A 13033-nucleotide genomic window follows, 5' to 3' on the forward strand; every position below is an offset into this window, starting at 1 on the left:
AAAAAAAAAATCCCACACTTGACATGTATGCTTATAATCAAGGCCTGAAGGTATCTCTATGACAACATTCAGTTATAAATACAGCGCCACCTAGCCCTTGAGGCTTATATAAAAAAAAAATAAAAATACCCCACATACGGTATTTTGTACAAAAAATGTACACTCATTCTAAGTGTGATAACTAAGTCATTTATGAATATTCTTTTAGTTTCCACCACTCAAATTGTTCACTGGCTTCACACCGATCCAAACGTATGTACGTTTCCATTTTGTTTTATTCATTTTTGATTGCCCCTTTGGACAATAAAAGTAACATTGTGCAATGAGTACAACGAGCGATGATGTGTATATACACTTTTACAAAAAAATACCAATCAGGGCAACTCATTGCCTAAAAATAAAAAAGGACGCTGATTTTTGCAGGTCTTAACAATCACCAAAACCCGTTGAGCTTGACACACACACTGGCAAAAAAATATTCTACATGTAAACGTTTATTATGCCATTTTCAAAGAAATTTTGCTTCCAATATGCCAGTACCCCAACGTGCCAGTACCCCAACGTGCAAGTACCCCAACGTGCAAGGACCCCAACGTGGCCCGGGCTGCGAGGGCCCTTTATAGCTGCTCGCAGCTCTAGTTCTTATTATTATTCTTCTCCGCAAACAATCGCATTTTTGAGACACTAAATGTGACCGAAAACTCACCAAACTTTACACGCACATCAGGCCTGGCGAAAAATTTGATATTTTAAAGTCGCCATACATGATAACAGAAAAATGGCTCCTTAGCGCCCCCTACATAGGTTAAACGGATCCCTGTCCTGCTACGATTGTCCGACGGCTATGAAAATTGTGTGGCACCTGTAGCACATCCCAATGAACAAAAACCTCTTTGAAGTGTGTACCCTAAAATAGACAGAAAGTGAGGTATGAGTATTTAAATGTCCAATTTTGGCCCAGTTTTGCATATTTACAGGGGTCATACTTTTGCCCGCTTCTCCTACACGGTTAACCCGATTGACTTCAAACTTGGGATGTACCATCTCAACACCTGGGACAACATCATTGTGAAAAATGAAAAGTTTTTGATATACTATATGACAGCGGCGGCGCATCAAATTTAGAGTTTAAAAATTCTTACTTCACGAGGCATTGCCGGTTGTACGTTTAATCTAGAGCTACGAAAATTGGTACACATATGTAACAGACTATGACCTACAAAAAACTCTTTTTGAACCATATGCTAAACCTAACAGGACGTCCGCCATTTTGATTTACTTTGGAATGTGTTGCCATTTTTTTTTGGCCATTTCATAGGAGTCATATTTTAACAAACTGCTCCTACAGAGTTTATCCGATCATCTTCAAACTTGGTGTGATTCATCTTAAGATGTTGAAAATGAAAAGTTATTGAAAGTTTTTTATTTCGTCACACGCTGTTATCGTGGCATGCACTTTTTGCAAAGGAAAAAAATCCTTCTTAATGAAGCATTCCCAGTTGTACGAAGCAGCTAGAGCGACGAAAAATTGTAGACATATGTAACAGCCCAGGATGTACAAAAATGTCTCTTGGTGCCATGTGCTAAACGCAACAGGAAGTCCCCCAGGGGCCGGGCATCACATTTTGAGCTAAAAAATTCCTCTTTAACGAAGCATTCCCGGTTGTACGTTTCACCTAGCGCTATGATAATTTGCAGGCATACATAAGAGCCCACGATGTACAAAAAAGTCTCTTGGAACCATGTGCTAAACCAAACAGGAAGTCTGCCATTTTGATTTATGATGGGATTTGTTGCCATTTTTTGTGGCCTTTTTCAGGGGTCATATTTTAACGAACCCCTCCTACAAAATTTATCCGACTGTCTTCAAACTTGGTGTGTTTCATCTTAAGATGTTTAAGATGCAAAGTAATCGAAAGTTTTTTATTTTGTAACACGCTGTTGCCATAGCAATGCATTGTTTGTCAAGTGCTGCTTTTTTTTTTTATACACATGAAAACTCATGAAACTTTGCAAACACATCAGACTCGTCATGAACATGAATTTTCAGAGATTTATTGTGCAATTTGCAATAAATAGCGCCCTCTAGACATTTTTATGAAGCCTTTCCGATTGTATGATTATGCTAGACCTACAAAAAAGTATTATGTAGCCATTTGCCAAACCAAAGAGGAAGTCCGCTATTTTGATTTTATTTTGGGAATTATACATCATTTTTGGCCTTTTTCATTAAACTTTGCACAGACAAGGCATGGAAAAAACTAACATTTTAAATGGTCCTTGTTCCATGTAACAGTTGTCAAGTGCTGCTTTTTTTTTTTTTTTTATACACATGAAAACTCATGAAACTTTGCAAACACATCAGACTTGTCATGAACATGAATTTTTAGAGATTTATTGTGCAATTTGCAATAAATAGCGCCCTCTAGACATTTTTATGAAGCATTTCCGATTGTATGATTATGCTAGACCTACAAAAAAGTATTATGTAGCCATTTGCCAAACCAAAGAAGAAGTCCGCTATTTTGATTTTATTTTGGGAATTATACATCATTTTTGGCCTTTCTCATTAAACTTTGCACAGACAAGCCATGGAAAAAAATAACATTTTAAATGGTCCTTGTTCCATGTTACAGTACCCCGACGTGCCAGTACCCTGACGTGCAAGTAACCCAACGTTGTGCTCAATAGCGCCCTCTATGCATTTTTATGGAGCATTTCCAATTGTATGATTCAAGCGATACACAACTAAAGATGACTTGACCAAGATTTATGAAAACTGGGAGGCATACCTATTAGCTTAAGACCTACAAAAGGTATTCTGTAGCCGTATGCTAAACCTAAAAGGAAGTCCACCATTTTGAATTTATTTTGGGAATTGCACACCATATTTTGCGTTTTGATTATACTTTGCACACACAAGGCTTGTCAAAAACATTTTAGATGGTCTTGTCCTATTTGACAGTACCCCAACGTGCCAGTACCCCGACGTGCAAGTACCCCAACGTGGCCCGGGTTGCGAGGGCCCTTTATAGCTGCTCGCAGCTCTAGTTCTTCTTCTTCTTTGTTATTATTCTTTTCCGCAAACAACCACATTTTTGAGGCACTAAACATGAACGAAAACTCACCAAACTTTACACGCAGATCAGGTCTGGCGAAAAATTTGATATTTTAAAGTCGCCATACATGATAACAGAAAAATGGCTCTGTAGCGCCACCTACATAGGTTTAACGGATCCCTGTCCCGCTACGATTGTCCTATGGCTACGAAAATTGTGTGGCACCTGTAGCACATCCAGATGAACAAAAACCTCTTTGATATGTGTACCCTAAAATAGACAGGAAGTGAGGTATGAGTATTTGAATGTCAAATTTTGGCCCATTTTTGCACATTTACAGGGGTCATACTTTTGCCCGCTTCTCCTACACGGTTAACCCGATTGACTTCAAACTTGGGCTGTACCATCTCAACACCTGGGACAACATCATGGTAAAAAATCTAAAGTTTTTGACATACTATATGACGGTGGCGGGGCATCAAATTTACAGTTTCAAAATTCTTACTTAACGAAGCATTGCCGGTGGTACGTTTAATCTAGAGCTACGAAAATTGGTACACATATGTAACAGACTATGATCTACAAAAAAGCCTGTTGGTGCCATATGCTAAACCTAACAGGAAGTCCGCCAGAGGCGAGGCATCAAATTTTGTGTTTCAAAATTCTAACTTAATGAAGCATTCCCGGCTGTACATTTCACCTAGAGTTACCAATATTTGAAGACATATGTAACAGCCCTCAAGGTACAAAAAACTCTTTTTGAACCATATGCTAAACCGAACAGGAAGTCCGCCATTTTGATTTACTTTGGAACGTGTTGCCATTTTTTGGGCCATTTCATAGGGGTCTTATTTTAACGAACTCCTCCTACAGAGTTTATCCGATCATCTCCAAACTTGGTGTGATTCATCTTAAGATGTTGAAGATGAAAAGTTATTGAAAGCTTTTTATTTTGTCGCACGCTGTTGCCGTGGCATGCACAGTTTGCAAAGGAAAAAATTACTTCTTAATGAAGCATTCCCAGTTGTACGAAGCAGCTAGAGCTACGAAAATTTGGAGACAAATGTAACAGCCCACGATGTACAAAAAAGTCTCTTGGTGCCATGTGCTAAACCCAACAGGAAGTCCCGTAGGGGGGCATCACATTTTGAGCTAAAAAACTCCTCTTTAACGAAGCATTCCCGGTTGTACGTTTCACCTAGCGCTATGATAATTTAGAGGCATACATAAGAGCCCACGATGTACAAAAAAGTCTCTTGGAACCATGTGCTAAACCAAACAGGAAGTCCGCCATTTTGATTTATGATGGGATTTGTAGACTTTTTTTGTGGCCTTTTTTAGGGGTCATATTTTAACTCCTCCTACAAAATTCATCCGACCGTGTTCAAACTTGGTGTGTTTCTTCTTAAGATGTTTAAGATGCAAATTTATCGAAAGTTTTTTATTTTGTCGCACGCTGCTGCTATAGCGATGCATTGGTTGCCAAGTAAAGTGCTGCTTTGTTTTTTTTTATCTATACATGTGTGAAAACTCGTGAAACTTTGCACACACATCAGACTTGTCATTAACATGAATTTTTAGAGATTTCTTGTGCAATTTGCAATAAATCGCACCCTCTATACATTTTTTATGGAGCATTTCCGATTGGATGATTCAAGCGCAAAATAACTAAAGATGACTTGACTTGACCTAGATTTGTGAAAACTCAGAGGCATACCTATTATATTATTATTATTTTTTGTACCTTACAAGATTATCTCTTGTGCCACATTAAACCCCTTTGCAGGCCTGAGCCAAACCACGGTCCATACATTTGATACCACTGCTTTATTTCAATGGTCAAGTACTTCATAACCACACCTACTTATGCTTGTCCTTGCATATATAGTAGACAACAAAGAGCTCTTTCAACAAAAGACATTTCCATCTACAAAGTCATACAAGGTAAGCACTCTATAAATTCTGCAATCACTACACTTCTATTCCTAAATTATCACTTCAAATACCAACAATGGTTAATACAGCTACAAATTTCTTGTATGTTTATGAAGTATGATACTGTATTTATTTCTACTCCTTTGCTTTTCTACAGAACATGAACAAATCAACAAGCAAATTCTCTTTTGATAAAGACCCTCTAATCATCTCCATACGCAAAGATTGCCAACTTTTTTCCGTAAGTATACAATACATAAACTAAACAGGACAACTTTCTCAATCATATACAGTATGCCATACATATATGTATTAAGTTCTCATTTATTAACAGGTTTGTTAAAGGCACCTTTAGTGTGTTTTTCTGTTTGTAATGTTTCTCCACGAGCACGTCTAGCCATTGATATCATGTAGAACACATATGCTAACCTTTTAGAGACAATTGAAGCTTACTTGCACAGTAGCCACTATCTTAACCACTTAATTCACATGTCTACTTGACAACTTATTACATGTAGTGAAATGGTACTTTGTGCGTCTTATGCTTTTTTCTGAACACTGCTTTTCAACTCTTTCCTTAAAACCAATACATGCGGCACTGTTATACTGTATAAATATATATGTCCGTGTGTATATATAACCATTTATGTACCTGTCGTATCCTTACTTTTATTCATCATTTCATCACACAATCCTAAAACATTGCTTTTTGACCCAGAGGATTCAACTATACCATTTTTGCGTGTCTTATTACTTACTAGCTATATTATTTATTAACGGGCAAAAACTATGAATATAAGATCACCGTCAAATATTACGTCTGTAATATCCATATACAGTGCATTACATAATATGCATTTGTATTAAGACACTACCATGCTAAAAATATGCACACGACTGTTCTGTAAACTACACCTAAGACAACCAAACTTCACAGATCTAACATGATTCTTCATTCTTTTTTGTTCTACAGATGTATCAAATGCTGCCACACAGACAGAAGAAGCCACTGAGGACATGCACGAAGACGATGATCACAATATAACAGGACAGGTTAACCCCCCTGAAGTTTTAGCCCGCAGATCAAAGCGTCCTAGGACTAATTCATCCATGGAGGTTACATTATCCTAAGACAGACTATGTGCTAACCCAAACTCTTTGACCCCAAGGGATTCATCTGTCCCAGAAAACTTTTACACTAAAGAGTTTATCTGTCCTAGGGCGCTGTTAACCCCAGGTTAAAGTGTTATTTAATCTGTCCTGTTACAACAGCTATACATAAACAGCTGCATTCCTCTCCTGTTCCATCTCTCGCACTTCTTTCATCTCTTTTTCTCCTCTACTTATACCTATGCTTGCTCATGTGCTTTTTTCCCCTTTAGATGATGTCATTGGTTAGCCTGCTTCAAAGCTACATTTTTTCTTGAATAACTGTCACACATTTACTGTTTGCTGGACCCTACAAAACTGTCACAATGCTTCACTATGTCATGAATACATATGTGTTGCACAGCGACACCACATTAAGAGTCATCAAAAAGCTTTTTATTTGATCACACACCATCTCTGTGCCATGCAATGTTTTCAAATAAACAGATGCTGGTTTTGAATATCAAACGAGCGACTTTTCATGAAACTTTGCACACACATCAGAAAGTCCACACTTTTGAATTTATTTTGGGAATTGTGCATCATTTTTGGCCTTTTACTGCACCTTTTTACACACAAGGCACGGCAAATGCATTTCTATTTTCCATGGTCCTTGTCTATTTAACAGTACCCCAACGTGCAAGTCCCCCGACTTGCATATACCCCAACGTGGCCCGGGTTGCGAGGGCCCTTTATAGCTGCTCGCAGCTCTAGTTCTTCTTCTTCTTCTTCTTTTTCTTTGTTATTATTCTTTTCCGCAAACAACCACATTTTTGAGGCACTAAACATGAACGAAAACTCACCAAACTTTACACGCAGATCGGGCCTGGCGAAAAATTTGATATTTTAAAGTCGCCATACATGATAACAGAAAAATGGCTCTGTAGCGCCACCTACATAGGTTTAACGGATCCCTGTCCCGCTACGATTGTCCTATGGCTACGAAAATTGTGTGGCACCTGTAGCACATCCAGATGAACAAAAACCTCTTTGATATGTGTACCCTAAAATAGACAGGAAGTGAGGTATGAGTATTTGAATGTCCAATTTTGGCCCATTTTTGCACATTTACAGGGGTCATACTTTTGCCCGCTTCTCCTACACGGTTAACCCGATTGACTTCAAACTTGGGCTGTACCATCTCAACACCTGGGACAAAATCATGGTAAAAAATCTAAAGTTTTTGACATACTATATGACGGTGGCGGGGCATCAAATTTACAGTTTCAAAATTCTTACTTAACAAAGCATTGCCGGTGGTACGTTTAATTGAGAGCCACGAAAATTGGTACACATATGTAACAGACTATGATCTACAAAAAAGCCTGTTGGTGCCATATGCTAAACCTAACAGGAAGTCCGCCAGAGGCGAGGCATCAAATTTTGTGTTTCAAAATTCTTATTTAATGAAGCATTCCCGGCTGTACATTTCACCTAGAGTTACCAACATTTGAAGACATATGTAACAGCCCTCAAGGTACAAAAAACTCTTTTTGAACCATATGCTAAACCGAACAGGAAGTCCGCCATTTTGATTTACTTTGGAAAGTGTTGCCATTTTTTGGGCCATTTCATAGGGGTCTTATTTTAACGAACTCCTCCTACAGAGTTTATCCGATCATCTCCAAACTTGGTGTGATTCATCTTAAGATGTTGAAGATGAAAAGTTATTGAAAGCTTTTTATTTCGTCGCACGCTGTTGCCGTGGCATGCACAGTTTGCAAAGGAAAAAATTCCCTCTTAATGAAGCATTCCCAGTTGTACGAAGCAGCGAGAGCTACGAAAATTTAGAGACAAATTTAACAGCCCACGATGTACAAAAAAGTCTCTTGGTGCCATAGGCTAAACCCAACAGGAAGACCCGTAGGGGCCGGTCATCACATTTTGAGGTAAAAAACTCCTCTTTAACGAAGCATTCCCGGTTGTACGTTTCACCTAGCGCTATGATAATTTAGAGGCATACATAAGAGCCCACGATGTACAAAAAAGTCTCTTGGAACCATCTGCTAAACCAAACAGGAAGTCCGCCATTTTGATTTACGTTGGGATTTGTAGCCATTTTTTTGTGGCCTTTTTTAGGGGTCATATTTTAACGAACTCCTCCTACAAAATTTATCCGACTGTCTTCAAACTTGGTGTGCTTCATCTTAAGATGTTTAAGATACAAAGTTATCGAAAGTGTTTTATTTTGTCGCACGCCGTTGCCATAGCGGTGCATTGTTTGCCAAGTAAAATGCTGCTTTTTTTTTTTTATCTAAACATGTGCAAAAACTCATGAAACTTTACACACACATCAGGCTTGTCATAAGCATGAATATTTTAGAGAGTTTTTCTGCAATTTTCAATAAATGGCTCAATAGCGCCATCTCGACATTTTTATGAAGCTTTTGGAAATGTATGATTCAGCTAGATGTGAAAAAATTTGGATACCTATCAGCCTAAGACTTACAAAAAAGTTTCTAAAGCCATATGCTAAACCAAACAGGAAGTCTGCCATTTTGATTAACTTTGGTATTTGATACCATTTTTGGGGCCTTTTATAGGCGTCATATATTCTTTGGTACGTTTCATCTTAAGATATTTAAGATGAAAAGTTATTGAAATTTTTTATTTAGTCGCACGCCTTTGCTGTAGCGATGCATTGTTTGAAAAGAAAAATGTTTTTTATATGATTCAGCTAGATGTGTGAATATTGGGAGATCAGCCTAAGACTTACAAAAAAGTTTCTAAAGCCATATGCTAAACCAAACAGGAAGTCTGCCATTTTGATTAACTTTGGTATTTGTTGCCATTTTTGGGGCCTTTTATAGGCGTCATATATTCTTTGGCGCGTTTCATCTTAAGATATTTAAGATGAAAAGTTATTGAAATTTTTTATTTTGTTGCACGCCTTTGCTGTAGCGATGCATCGTTTGCAAAGAAAAATGTTTTTTATATGATTCAGCTAGATGTGTGAATATTGGGAGGCATACCTATCAGCCTAATACCTCCAAAAAGTATTCTATAGCCATGTGCCAATCCATTTTGATTTTAAATTGTGCATCATTTTTGGCCTTCCATGAAACTTTGCAAACACAAAGCATGTCTAAAACATTTACAATTTAGACGGTTTCCTATGAAATAGTACCCCAATATGCCAGTACCCCGACATGCAAATACCCCAACGTGGCCCGGGTTGCGAGGGCCCTTTATAGCTGCTCGCAGCTCTAGTTAGGGCCCGAGCAGCGGCGGCGGCGGTGCCGCTGCGAGGCCCTATTGTTTTTGTAGGAATTCTTATTATTATTATTATTATTATTATTATTATTATTATTATTATTCTCCGCAAACAATCACATTTTTGAGACGCTAAACGTGAACGAAAACTCACCAAACTTTACACGCACATCAGGCCTGGCGAAAAATTTGATATTTTAAAGTCGCCATACATGATAACAGAAAAATGGCTCCATAGCGCCACCTACATAGGTTAAACGGATCCCTGTCCCGCTACGATTGTCCTATGGCGACGAAAATTGTGTGGCACCCGTAGCACATCCAGATGAACAAAAACCTCTTTGATGTGTGTACCCTAAAATAGACAGAAAGTGAGGTATGATCATCTGAATGTCCAATTTTGGCCCAGTTTTGCACATTTACAGGGGTCATACTTTTGCCCGCTTCTCCTACACGGTTAACCCGATTGACTTCAAACTTGGGATGGACCATCTCAACACCTGGGACAACATCATTGTAAAAAATCTAAAGTTTTTGATATACTATATGACGGCGGCGACGCATCAAATTTAGAGTTTAAAAATTCTTACTTCACGAAGCATTGCCGGTTGTACGTTTAATCTAGAGCTACGAAAATTTGTACACATATGTAACAGACTATGACCTACAAAAAACTCTTTTTGAACCATATGCTAAACCTCACAGGAAGTCCGCCATTTTGATTTATTTTGGAACGTGTTGCCATTTTTTTGGCCATTTCATTGGGGTCTTATTTTAACGAACTCCTCCTACAGTGTTTATCCGATCATCTTCAAACTTGGTGTGATTCATCTTAAGATGTTGAAGATGAAAAGATATTGAAACCTTTGTATTTCGTCGCACGCTGTTGTCATGGCATGCACTGTTTGCAAAGGAAAAAAAATATCCTTAAAGAAGCATTCCCATTTGTACGAAGCAGCGAGAGCTACGAAAATTTGTAGACATATGTAACAGCCCAAGTTGTACAAAAAAGTCTCTTGGTGCCCTGTGCTAAACCCAACAGGAAGTCCCCCAGGGGCCGGGCATCACATTTTGAGCTAAAAAACTCCTCTTTAACAAAGCATACCCGGCTGTACGTTTCACCTAGAGTTACCAAAATTTGTAGAGGTATATAACAGCCCTCGAGGTACAAAAAACTCTTTTTGAACCATATGCTAAACCTAACAGGACGTCCGCCATTTTGATTTACTTTGGAATGTGTTGCCATTTTTTGGGCCATTTCGTAGGGGTCTTATTTTAACGAACTCCTCCTACAGAGTTTATCCGATCATCTTCAAACTTGGTGTGACTCATCTTAAGATGTTGAGGATGAAAAGTTATTGAAAGCTCTTTATTTCGTCGCACGCTGTTGTCGTGGCATGCACTTTTTGCAAAGGAAAAAAATCCTTCTTAATGAAGCATTCCCAGTTGTACGAAGTAGCTAGAGCTACAAAAATTTGTAGACATATGTAACAGCCCACAATGTACAAAAAAGTCTCTTGGTGCCATGTGCTAAACCCAACAGGAAGTCCCCCAGGGGCCGGGCATCACATTTTGAGCTAGAAAACTCCTCTTTAACGAAGCATTCCCGGTTGTACGTTTCACCTAGCGCGATGATAATTTGCAGGCATACATAAGAGCCTACGATGTACAAAAAAGTCTCTTGGAACCATGTGCTAAACCAAACAGGAAGTCCGCCATTTTGATTTACGATGGGATTTGTTGCCATTTTTTGTGGCCTTTTTCAGGGGTCATATTTTAACGAACTCCTCGTACAAAGTTCATCCGATCGTCTTCAAACTTGGTGTCTTTCATCGTAAGATGTTTAAGATGCAAAGTTATCGCAAGTTTTATTTTGTCTCACGCTGCTGCTATAGCGATGCATTGTTTGCCAAGTAAAGTGCTGCTTTGTTTTTTTATCTATACATGTGTGAAAACTCATGAAACTTTGCAAACACATCAGACTTGTCATGAACATGAATTTTTAGAGATTTATTGTGCAATTTGCAATAAATAGCGCCCTCTAGACATTTTTATGAAGTATTTCCGATTGTATGATTCTGCTAGATTTGTGAAAATTAGGACAGACCCCTATCAGCAGAATACCTACAAAAAAGTATTATGTAGCCATTTGCCAAACCAAAGAGGAAGTCCGCTATTTTGATTTTATTTTGGGAATTATACATCATTTTTGGCCTCTTTCATTAAACTTTGCACAAACAAGGCATGGAAAAAACTAACATTTTAAATGGTCCTTGTTCCATGTAACAGTACCCCAACGTGCCAGTACCCTGACGTGCAAGTAACCCAACGTTGTGCTCAATAGCGCCCTCTATGCATTTTTATGGAGCATTTCCAATTGTATGATTCAAGCGATACACAACTAAAGATGACTTGACCTAGATTTGTGAAAACTGGGAGGCATACCTATTAGCTTAAGACCTACAAAAAGTATTCTGTAGCCGTATGCTAAACCTAAAAGGAAGTCCGCCATTTTGAATTTATTTTGGGAATTGCACACCATCTTTGGCCTTTTGCACTCACAAAGCTTGTCAAAAACATTTTAGATGGTCCTTGTCCGATTTGACAGTACCCCAACGTGCCAGTACCCCGACGTGCAAGTACCCCAACGTGGCCCAGGTTGCGAGGGCCCTTTATAGCTGCTCGCAGCTCTAGTTATTCTTCTTCTTCTTCTTTTTCTTTGTTATTATTCTTTTCCGCAAACAACCACATTTTTGAGGCACTAAACATGAACGAAAACTCACCAAACTTTACACGCAGATCGGGCCTGGCGAAAAATTTGATATTTTAAAGTCGCCATACATGATAACAGAAAAATGGCTCTGTAGCGCCACCTACATAGGTTTAACGGATCCCTGTCCCGCTACGATTGTCCTATGGCTACGAAAATTGTGTGGCACCTGTAGCACATCCAGATGAACAAAAACCTCTTTGATATGTGTACCCTAAAATAGACAGGAAGTGAGGTATGAGTATTTGAATGTCCAATTTTGGCCCATTTTTGCACATTTACAGGGGTCATACTTTTGCCCGCTTCTCCTACACGGTTAACCCGATTGACTTCAAACTTGGGCTGTACCATCTCAACACCTGGGACAACATCATGGTAAAAAATCTAAAGTTTTTGACATACTATATGACGGTGGCGGGGCATCAAATTTACAGTTTCAAAATTCTTACTTAACAAAGCATTGCCGGTGGTACGTTTAATTGAGAGCCACGAAAATTGGTACACATATGTAACAGACTATGATCTACAAAAAAGCCTGTTGGTGCCATATGCTAAACCTAACAGGAAGTCCGCCAGAGGCGAGGCATCAAATTTTGTGTTTCAAAATTCTTATTTAATGAAGCATTCCCGGCTGTACATTTCACCTAGAGTTACCAACATTTGAAGACATATGTAACAGCCCTCAAGGTACAAAAAACTCTTTTTGAACCATATGCTAAACCGAACAGGAAGTCCGCCATTTTGATTTACTTTGGAACGTGTTGCCATTTTTTGGGCCATTTCATAGGGGTCTTATTTTAACGAACTCCTCCTACAGAGTTTATCCGATCATCTCCAAACTTGGTGTGATTCATCTTAAGATGTTGAAGATGAAAAGTTATTGAAAGCTTTTTATTTCGTCGCACGC

At 38.6% G+C, this 13033-nt stretch overlaps 1 long non-coding RNA gene across 1 annotated transcript; it reads left to right on the forward strand.

Annotated features, from left to right (window-relative positions):
- The first annotated feature begins 3915 nt into the window (after positions 1–3915).
- LOC144031946 (uncharacterized) lies at positions 3916–6611 on the forward strand. The gene is made up of 2 exons (XR_013287636.1): positions 3916–5235; positions 5968–6611. It is a non-coding gene; the product is annotated as an uncharacterized LOC144031946 (long non-coding RNA).
- The last annotated feature ends 6422 nt before the right edge of the window (positions 6612–13033 follow it).

Source organism: Festucalex cinctus, chromosome 12 (assembly GCF_051991245.1).
Source record: "Festucalex cinctus isolate MCC-2025b chromosome 12, RoL_Fcin_1.0, whole genome shotgun sequence".
In the NCBI taxonomy this organism is placed as follows: Eukaryota; Metazoa; Chordata; class Actinopteri; order Syngnathiformes; family Syngnathidae; genus Festucalex; species Festucalex cinctus.